At 46.2% G+C, this 12,755-nt stretch overlaps 1 protein-coding gene across 8 annotated transcripts in view; it reads right to left on the bottom strand.

Annotated features, from left to right (window-relative positions):
• The window catches only part of DAB1 (DAB adaptor protein 1), a 1,130,661-nt gene that overhangs the window by 804,766 nt on the left and 313,140 nt on the right, over positions 1-12,755 (bottom strand). The window lies entirely within an intron of this gene.

Genomic DNA, 12,755 nt, shown 5'->3' with positions numbered 1-12,755 from the left:
TTTCTGAGAACTGCTGTACATCTGTGTTGCATGGAGTCCCCCAACTTCTGGCCCCTGTGATCAGGTATTCCAGCCCAGGATGATTGGACCACATTCCACAGTTCTTCTCTATTTCTTGGTTTTGCCTCAGAAACTGCATTTTTGATGTCACCCCACAAGTTTTCTATTGGATGAAGATCCGGGGATTGGGCTGGCCACTCCATAACGTCCATCTTGTTGGTCTGGAACCAAGATGTTGCACGTTTACTGGTGTGTTTGGGGTCGTTGTCTTGTTGGAACACCCATTTCAAGGGCATTTCCTCTTCAGCATAAGGCAGCATGACCTCTTCAAGTATTCTGATGTATTCAAACTGATCCATGATCCCTGGTATGCGATAAATAGGCCCAACGCCGTAGTATGAGAAACATCCCCATATCATGATGCTTGCACCACCATGCTTCACTGTCTTCACAGTGTACTGTGGCTGGAATTCAGTGTTTGGGGGTCGTCTGACAAACTGTCTCCGCCCACTAGACCCAAAAAGGACAATCTTACTTTCATCAGTCCACAAAATGTCGCGTCATTTCTCTTTAGGCCAGTCAATGTGCTCTTTGGCAGATTGTAACCTCTTCAGCACACGTCTTTTTTTTTTGGGACCTTGCGGGGGCTTCTTGCAGATAGCTTGGCTTCACATAGGCGTCTTCTAATTGTAACAGTCCTCACAGGGAACGTCACACCTTCTTTCATCTTCCTGGAGCTGATTGTTGGCTGAGTCTGCACCATTTTGGCTATTCTTCTATCCATTCCAATGGTAGTTTTTCGCTTTCTTCCACGTCTTTCAGGTTTTGGTTGCCATTTTAAAGCATTTGCCATCATTTTAGCTGAGCAGCCGATCATTTTCTGCACTTCTTTATATGTTTTCCCCTCTCCAATCAACTTTTTAATCAATGTACGATGTTCTTCTGAACAATGTCTGGAACGACCCATTTTCCTCAGAATTTCAGAGAGAAATGCACTGTAACCAGCATGTACAACATTTGCTGCCTTCCTTCCTTAAATAAGGGCAATAATTACCACCTGTTTTTCAAAGAATGAATGACCTCACTAATAGAACTCCACACGACTATTATATTGAACACGCCCCTTTCAATGAGTGATTCAATGACACAGAATCAGCAGCATGCATGTCATGACTGTCGGGTCTGTTGGATTTCTATTACTCTACTACACCTGCTAGGAAATTATTTGCCATGTAGAAATACCATTTCCACCAAAAACAGTGATTGATCCGGTTAGTGATGTCTGACTGCTAGTATTTTGAACACAACTGTAGATACCAAACATGTAAAGCCTTAAAATTGTGTGTGTTTGTGAAATCGCAAATAAACGATGGTACCCAAAATGCTTCATAAGTGACGCCTTAAAAGCCTTTACAGGTCATCAGTTTGGAGTTAAACACGAATTATGGCCCTAGAATTATTGCTCTTACTCAGATAGTTGTGGTGACACATGCTTAATCTTTGATGCATATTATTCTTGGGCTGTATAGGGTTGGGATGCTTTTACTTTTTGTTTTATTAGGATTTTTAACCATTTTTATTAGTTTTTTCTCTTTAGTTAACTAACAAGTCCCTTATGTGATTGCATTGGACAGGTTAACAGTCCTCTTTATTGGGCCACGGGGGTCTATTAGACTCCTGATGTCTCCCCTGTCCTCCACTGCAGCTAACCAAGCACATATTGTCCTTGATTAGCTGCACTCTCAGCTACAGTAGCCAAGGAAGGACAGCTGTGAACCCAGAAGTGAATTAATCACCCCCTGCTCTCAAAGTTTCCACCATTTACTGCAGTTCTAGGCTCCATGGGGGGAACAGGAGAGCCTGGGAACCACCTCTGGTGCTGCCGGAGGGGAGGGGGTCATACTGTCAGAGCCCTGTAAAAGCTCTTCAATTTACTGTCAACTCATCCCTACTGGAGACATCAATAAGTAAGGTATGGACTAGAGAGACATCTATCGGTATGATGGGACTGGACACAGCTATATGTTAGGTAGGGGCAAGAGACATCTGCATGTTAGATATGGATTGGTTTGGGTCTAGCATGGTATGGTAGGGTAGACATTTAGGGTAGGGTATGTATGGTAGGAACTGGAGACATCTATACGTAAGGTATGAACTAGAGAGACATCTATTGGTAAGGTGGACTGGACACAGCTATACTGTTAGTGGTATTACAACAAAGTGGAAGCAACTGGGGACAGCAACTTAGCCACCAAGTGGTAGGCCACATATAATGACAGAGCGGGGTCAGCGCAGAGCCAACAGCTAAAGACCTTCAAACGTTGTGTGGTCTTCAGATTAGCACAACAACAGTGCGTAGAGCGCTTCATGGAATGGGTTTCCATGGCCGAGCAGCTGCATCCAAGCCTTACATCACCAAGTGCAATGTAAAACATCGGATGCAGTGGTGTAAAGCACGCCACCACTGGACTCTAGATTAGTGGAGACATGTTCTCTGGAGTGACAAACCACGCTTCTCTGTCTAGCAATCCGATGGACGTGTCTGGGCTTGGCAGTTGGAGTACGGTACTTGCCTGACTGCATTGTGCCAAGTGTAAAGTTTGGTGGAGGGGGGGGTTATGGTGTGGGGTTCTTTCTCAGGGGTTGGGCTTGGCCCCCTAGTTCCAGTGAAGGGAACTCTTAAGGCGTCAGCATACCAATACATTTTGGACAATTTCATACTCCCAACTTTGTGGGAGGAGTTTGGGGATGGCCCCTTCCTGCTCCAACATGACTGCGCACCAGTGCACAAAGCAAGGTCCATAAAGACATGGAGGAGCCAGTTTGGGGTGGAGGAACTTAACTGTCCTGCACAGAGTCCTGACCTCAACCCCATAGAACCCCTTTGGGATGAATTAGAGCGGAGACTGTGAGCCAGGCCTCCTCCCCCAACATCAGTGCCTGACCTGACAAATGTGCTTCTGGAAGAATGGTCCAACCTTCCCATAGACACCCTCCTAAACCTTGTGGACGGCCTTCCCAGAAGAGTTGAAGCTGTTATAGCTGCAAAGGGCGGGGCCAACTCAATATTGAACCCTATGGACTAAGACTGGGGGGCCATTAAAGGTCATGTGCGTGGAAAGGCAAAGGCAATACTTATGGCAATATAGTGTATATATATATACTGTATATATAGATATATAGACAGGGCTGCTGTTAGAAACCACGGGGCCCCATAAGCCAACCTGACAGGGACCCCCGAAAAAAAAACACAGTTTACTATGCTACAGTTATAAATGAAAACAGTGAGTGCTCGGTACCAAACACACCTTGTGTTCATACAAGAAGGAAAGGAAGGACCCTTCCCCCACCCTGCATTCTGAAGGATCCAATTGTGTGCTTGCAGCTGCTGGTAGGAAGGGGAGGGAAGCCAGCAGCACTGCGGGGGTGGGGGCACACAGAGGGGAAGCATGGGGAAGTATATGGTGCACAGGGAGGGTGATAAGGTGCTATGGGGGGGGGGGGGGCAATTACTGGAACCGATCCCCTGTATGGCTCTCTCTGCAGTAGCTGAAAGCCAGCGGGAGGGAGAGGAGAAGAAGCTGGATTTCAGCTGCTGCAGAGAGAGCCATACAGGGGATTGGTTCCAGTAATTGCACAGGGAGGGTGATGGGTGTAGTGGGGGTGGGGGGGGATTATTGGAACTGATCCCCTATGTAGCTCTCTCTGCAGCAGTTGAAACCAGGGAGGAGAGAAGCCAGCTTTCAGCTGCTGCAGAGAGAGCCATGCAGGGGATTGGTTCCAGTAATTGCACAGGGAGGGTGATGGGTGTGGTTGGGGTGGGGGTGGGGGGGGATTATTGGAACTGATCCCCAATAATGCTCTCTCTGCAGCAGTTGAAACCAGGGAGGAGAGAATCCAGATTTCAGCTGCTGCAGAGAGAGCCATGCAGGGGATTGGTTCCAGTAATTGCACAGGGAGGGTGATGGGTGTGGTGGGGGATTATTGGAACTGATCCCCTATGTAGCTCCCTCTGCAGCAGTTGAAACCAGAGAGGAGAGAATCCAGCTTTCAGCTGCTGCAGAGAGAGCCATGCAGGGGATTGCTTCCAGTAATTGCACAGGGAGGGTGATGGGTGTGGTGGGGGTGAGGGATTATTGGAACTGATCCCCTATGTAGCTCCCTCTGCAGCAGTTGAAACCAGAGAGGAGAGAATCCAGCTTTCAGCTGCTGCAGAGAGAGCCATGCAGGGGATTGCTTCCAGTAATTGCACAGGGAGGGTGATGGGTGTGGTGGGGGATTATTGGAACTGATCCCCTATGTAGCTCCCTCTGCAGCAGTTGAAACCAGAGAGGAGAGAATCCAGCTTTCAGCTGCTGCAGAGAGAGCCATGCAGGGGATTGGTTCCAGGGAGGGTGATGGGTGTGGTGGGGGTGGGGGATTATTGGAACTGATCCTCTACGTAGCTCACTCTGCAGCAGTTGAAACCAGGGAGGAGAGAATCCAGCTTTCAGCTGCTGCAGAGAGAGCCATACAGGGGATCGGTTCCGATAACTGCCCCCCCCCCCCCCGCCATGCTGCTCACCCTCCCTGCCCACATCCGATTCACCCATCTGCCTGGGCCCCTCCTGCTGTCTTGGGCCCCGTACAGGAAGACTGGTGGTACCCCCTTATCCCCGGCCCTGTATGTAGATAACCACACAGGCATTTTACAGCTTGTGTTTTGTGTTTTTTTCAGGCTGATCAGTTCCTGAGAACAACGTTGCAGCATATGTAATGTGGGAGAATCCACACTCCCATCTCCCAACAGCGTTTCGATTCATTTGGTGTGATTTAAAGGATCTGGCAGCGTTCGTGTTTGCACACAGACAACCTTATTGCTCCTCGGTGTATACGGAGGACGGTCTGTTGTCTGGATCATATATAATATATAATGAGGCCTATGTAAAACGCACAGTCTGTATGGTATTACCCATCATTATTATTTCCCCGTGCGTCAGCATACTCATCATCTGCTAAACCATTGACGTAACTCTTATGAAAATATGACACCAGCCGTTGTGTCATTTCATGTTCTTAGAAAATACACTTTGAATTGTAGTCTGCAACCAGCTACAATTAAAAAAAAAAAAATTTCAACCTTTTGCAACCTTATGAATTCTTTGTTTGTAGATGGAATTGCTTCGAATTCCCACCTCATGTTCTTATAATTGGCCCACTACTGTTTCCAGAGAGTGAGGTCATATTACAGGCATACCACGCAATGGGGATTTCATATTTGGCAAGAGGTTAATCAATTCAACACATCCGACAACTAAATTAAATTATCTATATAATATATATAAATAAACAGCGCAAAATAGACCTAAAATCGAGTATTAATAAATCACAAAATATAAATGTCCCATATCAATTAGTGCATATCTGTATCAAAAAAATTTTTTTTCAAGAAAAAGAACACCATAAAGTCCCTTGTGGTGAGAAATACGAACTCCAAATAATTTTTCTAGCCTTCCACCTTTCACCCGTGCACACCAAAATCAAATGCACTCACCAGATTTTGGTGAATGAAAAGCCTTTAAGGATTTTATAGGGAATCCTATACCCTCTTTTCATCAGCTCAATGATTGCCCCTCCAAGATAAGATCCTCTTTCAGGTCCTCACCGTGGCTCCCTAGTTTACTCCACCGTATCAAAGAGAAAAACTTACATAGTGTAATATTGCCAGATCAATCCTATACCACAACGAACAGAATCCAGGCCACTCACAGAAGGGTGATTCACTTAATTTGTATTGGCGCAGGAATATCTTTCTTTTATTTTAAATTAAATTATCACTCACTAATGCAATATCTACAGAACAGATGCAGGTAAGTATGTGTGATCAGATGAAAAGTGCTAAAATCATTGCTGCTCAGGCAACTGCCGTGTTTTGTAATGCGAAGTCTTAGTTCCTCAGTAGAAACTGAATGACATCTCCTGTTTCCAGGACACAAGCTGCGTTGTGTTCTGACACTCGGAATCAATCAATACTATTGGCTCTTTCAGAATTAAGGGACAAGGGGAATCTTCTTATCGCACTGCTGATGTTGTGATACTGCGAGCAAAGTTGTGTTATTCGATATCTGGTGTCTGTCGGCTTGGTGAGGAAAAATCTAATGCAGTGTCAATCAAAGGTTTCCCTCCAAACAAAAGCTGAAAATTACAAAAAAAATGCGAAGAGGAAAATTTTATATATTTTATTTTATTTGTACGATGTCTTTATGATTTTAGGGCTCTGAAGAATGAGAAATCCTTGGCATCAGTCTCCGCCCCAGAGGAGCTCGGTGGTCACCCTATCAGAAGCCAGTTAACCTTCAAAAGGTTGAAACCAAAGCAACAGGAACAGCACACACAAACCCTTTTATATTAGTCTCTACTCCAGTGGAGCTCACATTATGGTGACCCTACAAGAAGCCAGTAAACCACCAGTAAGGAGAAACCAAGCAGCAGAAAAACAAAAAAATTCACATCAGTCTTTGCCCCAGGGGAGCTCACAGTCTAGCAAACCTGTTGTAAGCCAGTTAACCACCAATAGAGGAAAGCCAGAGCAACAGAAAGGCAACTTTTTACATAAATATCCATTCGAGAGGACCTCACGGTCTAGGCACTCTACCAGAAGGTGTTTAACCGCCAATGGAGGAAAACTAAAGCAGCAGGGAAAAAAAAACTGTCACATCAGTCTCCGCCCCTGAGGTGATCCCAGTCTAGCAACCATTACCAGAGGCCAGTTAAACTCCAGCTGAGGGAAGCCAGAACAACAGAAACAAACCTACACCAAACATTTCAGACCAGTCTCCGCCCCAGAGGAGCTCGTTGGTCACCCTATCAGAAACCAGTTAACCTTCAAAAGGATGAAACCAGAGCAACAGGAACAACACACACAAACCCTTTTATATTAGTCTCTACTCCAGTGGAGCTCATATTATGGTGACCCTACAAGAAGCCAGTAAACCACCAATAGGGAGAAACCAAGCAGCAGAAAAACAAAAAAATTCACATCAGTCTTTGCCCCAGCGGTGCTCACAGTCTAGCAAACCTGTTGTAAGCCAGTTAACCACCAATAGAGGAAAGCCAGAGCAACAGAAAGGCAACTTTTTACATAAATATCCATTCGAGAGGACCTCACGGTCTAGCCACTCTACCAGAAGGTGTTTAACCACCAATGGAGGAAAACCAAAGCAGCAGGAAAACAAAAACTGTCACATCAGTCTCCACCCCTGAGATGATCCCAGTCTAGCAATCCTTACCAGAAGCCAGTTAAACTCCAGCTGAGGGAAGCCAGAATAACAGAAACAAACCTACACCAAACATTTCAGACCAGTCTCCGCCCCAGAGGAGCTCATAATCTAGTCATTCTATCAGACTATTAATCACACTAGATATATTACAGAAAATGCACAAGGGTTACCATATTTACAAATGGATGTGTTCCTCTCAGAGAACCAAATGTCTGATACCCTACAGTGCCTGCTTCGGGGACCCTCATTCCCAATAATTGCTTAACTGAACCTCAAGCTCTTTTTGCTATTTATGTATTAAAACATAATTTTATTTATTTATCAGTATTGTTAGTATAATTACTTGAAATCTAGCTTTATCTGAACTACTCATAAGCCCCTGCACACCAGAAATCAGGCTGAGGGAGGGCGTGTCACTAGTGTGAGCCAATCATGTTCTACAGCCTTGCAATTATGACAGAGCCACATTTTACATTAACCCCTTCCAGTCCGGACACTTTCACCCCTTTCCAGTCCGGACACTTTCCCCCCCTTCCAGTCCGGACACTTTCCCCCCCTTCCAGTCCGGACACTTTCCCCCCCTTCCTGTCCGGACACTTTCCCCCCCTTCCAGTCCGGACACTTTCCCCCCCTTCCAGTCCGGACACTTTCCCCCCCTTCCAGTCCGGACACTTTCACCCCCTTCCAGTCCGGACACTTTCCCCCCCTTCCAGTCCGGACACTTTCACCCCCTTCCTGCCCAGGCCAATTTTCAGCTTTCAGTGCTATCACACTTTGAATGACAATTGCGCGGTCATGCAACAATGTACCTATAAGATTTTTTTAGCATTTTTTTGAGACAGATAAAGCTTTATTTTGGTGGTATTTATTCACCACTGGGATTTTTATTTTTTTTGCTATGTAAATTAAAATGTCCAAAAATTTTGAAAAAAAGTGTTTTTCTTATAAAATGTTGCAAATAAATAATATTTCATCATAAATCTTGGCCAAAATGTATTCCGTAATATTTTTAGCAAAAAACAAAAAACCCAAATTAGTTTATAACCAAAAATTATAATTTTTAAACTTTTTTACATTTTTTTAATATTATTTTTTATTTATTTATTTTTTTTTTTTACATACTGTCACCCTAGCAGAACAGTGTCAGACTGTACTACTTGAGGGGGGTGATGAAGATTTTTTTTTTTCTTACACGGATTGCTTTTACACCCATAAAGGATGTAAATGCAATCATTTCTCCTTCTCTCTAGCTGCATTCTTGCAGCCATTGAGAGCTACTTAGTGAGCTGTGATTGGTCACAACTTGTCACATGGTACAAGGCTGTTGTGAATAGGCCTGTACCATGTGACCTCTGTGATCATTCACAGATTTCATATGTAGTAAGCAATGATGTCACAAGTGACATCTTGCTTACTACTCTGCATGTGATCACTGATTGGCCAATCAGTGATCACATGATCGGGACCTCGTACAGAGGTCCCGTCCGACGATCAGTGTTCCACTGTGTTCGGAGGACACAGCGAGCACCGGATCGTGGTGCTGTGCGCTCCCAGGAAGTGTACAAGCAGGGTGAGGGGAGGCCGTTTATAAACGGCCACCCGACCCTGCACTGCCACCGCCCGGCCATTTACATACAACAGCCGGACGGGAGGTGGTTAAGCACAGTTGGCTTGGGCCCCATTGCACCCTTAGAAACATTAAAAAACAGCTTAATTTTGTCTTGCCTCGAATGCATTTTGCCAAAATGGCAACATTTCACCAAATTTTCTAAAATCAATGAAATTTCAGGCAAATGAAAACTCTTAATTTTGCTGTACCATGTGACCTCTGTGATCATTCACAGATTTCATACGTAGTAAGCAATGATGGGGGGACAGTGCTGTCCCCTGAAAGAATGAATGGAAGAAAGGACACGCGCAGAACGGGGACCAGGTGGGATCTGAGAGAGGCTGCGGGCTGCTTGATGGTGTATGCAGAGCCTGACTCTTGTTCCCGGAGATCTCTGAAGCTGTGAAGGTGAGTGTCTTATCTCTTGCCGGGGTGGGGTGGGGGGGTTGCCTGGTGGTAGTGGAAGGCTCTTTCGGGTGGGGGGGCTGGGGTGTTGTTGGTCAATGCCCGTGGGGGGAGGGTGCCAATTTTTAAGTTGCCTAGGGCAGCACGAAACCTAAATACACAACTGATCATAGTCATGTTAGATGGATAAGAAGTACCTAATCTTTGAAACAAGAGAAGATACAATGTAACAATTCTAGAAAACGCTAGAGGGAATTAGCAAGTGAATGTTACTATTCACACACAATGCACAGGCTAATTCACTGGATGAATGGCTATGCAATTTTTTAAAATACAAAGACCCCCTAGTGAAGCAGTGGTGTGTAAATACAACGTAACAAGCAAATGACTAAAATCACAAATGGGGGTTCCCCAGTATGGTGTAAATTAGAAAATCTACCGTCTCAGCTTAGACCAGCGGTTCTAAACCTGGGGGTCGCAACCCCTTTGGGGGTCGAACGACCCTTTCACAGGGGTCGCCTAAGACCACCGGAAAACACATATTTCCGATGGTCTTAGGAACCGAGACACCGCTCCTCTATCCGTCTCCAGGTGTGGGCGGGATGACATGCCGCCCCTGTCATCTGGACACACCCCCGGGATCAATCCTCGCCAGTGATTGGCCGCCGGAACTGTAGCTCAGGAGAGGCACACAGGCGGCCAATCACCGGCGAGGTGGTGGAGCTTGGAGAGGAGGAGCCGAGTGGCACCGCGAAGATCGAGCGAGTGAAGAGGAAGAGAGCGGCCGGAGAAAGAAGACAGCTGACCGGTAAGTGTCTGTACCATGGGAGAGGGAGGGAGCAAGTGAGCCCAGGCTGGAGCAGGGGTCAGCAAGGTAAGTATCATTGGTGTCAGTGGGAGGAATAGTTCCCAATCATTGGTGTCACTAATACCAATGATGGGGCACTATTCCCCCCACTGACACCAACGATGGGGCACTATTCCTCCCCCCACTGACACCAACGATGGGGCACTATTCCTCCCCCAAATGACACCAAAGATGGGGCACTATTCCTCCCCCCACTGACACCAACGATGGGGCACTATTCCTCCCCCCACTGACACCAACGATGGGGCACTATTCCTCCCCCCACTGACACCAACGATGGGGCACTATTCCTCCCACTGACACCAACGATGGGGCACTATTCCTTTCACTGACACCAACGATGGGGCACTATTCCTCCCACTGACACCAATGTTGGGGCACTATTCCTCCCACTGACACCAATGATGGGGGCGCTATTCCTCCCACTGACACCAACGTTGGGGCACTATTCCTCCCACTGACACCAACGATGGGGGCGCTATTTCTCCCACTGATACCAATGATGGGATACTATTCCTCCCACTGATACCAGTGATGGGAAACTTTTCCTCCCGCTGATACCAGTGATGGGGGCACTATTCCTCCCACTGACACCAATGATGGGGCACTATTCCCCCCACTGACACCTATGATGGGGCACTATTCCTCCCACTGACACCAATGATGGGGCACTATTCCCCCCACTGATACCAATAATGGGGCACTATTCCTCCCACTAACACCAATGATGGGGCACTATTCCCCCCACTGACACCTATGATGGGGCACTATTCCTCCCACTGGCACCAATGATGGGGCACTATTCCTCCCACTGGCACCAATGATGGGGCACTATTCCCCCCACTGACACCTATGATGGGGCACTATTCCTCCCACTGACACCAATGATGGGGCAGTATTCCTCCCACTGACACCAATAATGGGGCACTATTCCTCCCACTGACACCAATGATGGGGCACTATTCCTCCCACTGACACCAATGATGGGGCAGTATTCCTCCCACTGACACCAATAATGGGGCACTATTCCTCCCACTGACACCAATGATGGGGCACTATTCCTCCCACTGACACCAATGATGGGGCACTATTCCTCCCACTGACACCAATGATGGGGCACTATTCCTCCCACTGACACCAATGATGGGGCACTATTCCTCCCACTGACACCAATGATGGGGCACTATTCCCCCCACTGACACCTATGATGGGGCACTATTCCTCCCACTAACACCAATGATGGGGCACTATTCCCCCCACTGACACCTATGATGGGGCACTATTCCTCCCACTAACACCAATGATGGGGCACTATTCCTACCACTGACACCAATGATGGGGCACTATTCCTCCCATTAACATCAGTGATGGGACACTATTCCTCCCACTGACACCAATGACGTGGCACTACTCCTCCCACTTCAAAATTACAGTTATGAAGTAGCAACAAATATAATTTTATGGTTGGGGGTGACACAACATGAGGAACTGTATTAAAGGGTCGCGGCATTAGGAAAGTTGAGAACCACTGGCTTAGACTGACATATTGTGCACATTGTCACTGAGCCCTGATGAAGGAGGCTGTTGGCTCCCGAAATGCGTTGGCTGTTTTATGTGATGCTAAAAAACCATTGAAATATTTTGGACTCTACCCTTGCTTGCTGCTCCTGTTGTAATTGTATGCTTTACATCATCTGCTTTGTAAACGGCATGACCCTCAAGGCATATTGGGTTTTGTAGTTCCAAAGTCACCGCAAAGTCACAAGTCAGGAATTCGTCATTCTTCTCCACCTCAACATTTGGATGGAAACGGCTCTCCGATGGTTAAACGTATGACTTTCTGTCGCTCTTGTGTCAGTCTCTCGATCCGAGCGTCAAGCTGCAGGCTGGATCCGGGTAGAATCGAGCCTAATTCGATATGACACAACAATGAGAAGCAGACAGAATGTGTCACTGCAATAAACTGTCAGTTTCGGGAACACCGATCCATAAAACCACCTACACTCTGGCTGCAATTTCCATAAGCTCGTCGCTTACTTGACTCTCCGTAACTTCGTTTTTGTGATGAAATTTTAACAACAATTTTATTTCACTCGTTTTTTTATGCCTCAGCATGGGCATGTTCATTCTCTGACTTTGGAGAAAATGAGTTTTGGGAAAACAGGAGAGTTTTTTTTTTTTCATTAACCCGATTTTAATTTACAGATCAGTAAACGTTGCTTCGATTGGCTACCTTGGCTGACCAACCATTGGTTTTAGTAATATCTCTTCTCATTTTTGGTTAATCAAGATTGGAATTTAACATTTATAAAAAGAAATATACTGTAGACCTGGCAGTAGAGTGGCTCAGTGGTTATACTCTTGCAGCACAGAGATCCTGTGCTCAGTTACCAGCTGGAACACTTTGGGCATGGAGATCATGTGTCCTCCTTAGGCTTATATGGGTTTGTTCCTACAATCCAAACACTAGTAGACTGATAAGTAGACTAATTAGCTTCCACCTGTATTGTTTTTGTGTAAAACTGTGACAGGGACATTGGACGAAATCAGAATCCAAACCAAGCACTCACTACCAGGGGCGGACTGACCATTTGGAAACTCGGGCACTGCCCGA

The sequence above is a fragment of the Staurois parvus genome, unplaced genomic scaffold (genome assembly GCF_062004578.1).
Source record: "Staurois parvus isolate SC_StPar_1 unplaced genomic scaffold, SC_StPar_1.0 ptg000917l, whole genome shotgun sequence".
NCBI classification, from domain to species: domain Eukaryota; kingdom Metazoa; phylum Chordata; class Amphibia; order Anura; family Ranidae; genus Staurois; species Staurois parvus.
This window is presented reverse-complemented; position numbering and strand designations above follow the sequence as displayed.